Here is an 835-nt window from a genome sequence, read left to right as displayed (position 1 = left end):
ACATCCTCATGGCACCCCTGGCCACCTCATGTCCCCCTGGGCACCCCTCATCCCCCACCATGTTCTCATGGCACCCCTGGCCACCCCATCTCCCCCTGGGCACCCCTTGTCCCCCACCACGTTCTCAGGGCACCCCTGGTCACCCCATGGCCTCACAGGCAGTGCCAGCCAACCTGATGGCCACTGGGTGCTACAGACGACCCTGTGTCCCCTCCCTGGGCACCGCTGGTCCCCCCTGCATCCCTCTGGGCATCTCAGCCACCCCGTGTCTTACTGGCCACCCTGTGTGCCCCTGGGCACTGCTAGTCCCCGCTGTGTCCCCTAGGAACCACCAGCCACCCTCTGTCCTCCTGGATACCATTGGCCACCCTGTGTCCCCCTGGGCACTGCTGGCCACTGTCACATCCTCTGGCCACCACTAGCCACCTGATGTCCTCCTGGGCACTGCTGGTCCCCCTCTATCCCCTGGGCATCTCCAGCCCCCTCCCTGTGTCCCCTCGGCCACCACCACCCACCAGCCACCCAACGTCCCTCCTGGTTGCCCCTCACCTCATCCTTGCCGTGGAAGAGCCACTCGCTGCCATTGCTGAGCCTGGGGACAGAGCGCAGGTGCCGGTGAGGCACGTGCCACCCTGTGCCACCCCGTGCGTCCCCCACTATGTTCTCATGGCCCCCCTGGCCACCCCATGTCCCCCACTATGTCCTCAGGGCACCCATTGTCCCCCACCATGTTCTCATGGCACCCCTGGCCACCCCATGTCCCCCACTATGTCCTCAGGGCACCCATTGTCCCCCACCATGTTCTCATGGCACCCCTGGCCACCCCATGTCCCCC

Source organism: Calidris pugnax, unplaced genomic scaffold (assembly GCF_001431845.1).
Source record: "Calidris pugnax isolate Ruff unplaced genomic scaffold, ASM143184v1 scaffold107, whole genome shotgun sequence".
Classification (NCBI taxonomy): domain Eukaryota; kingdom Metazoa; phylum Chordata; class Aves; order Charadriiformes; family Scolopacidae; genus Calidris; species Calidris pugnax.
Note: the sequence above shows the minus strand (reverse complement) of the source record.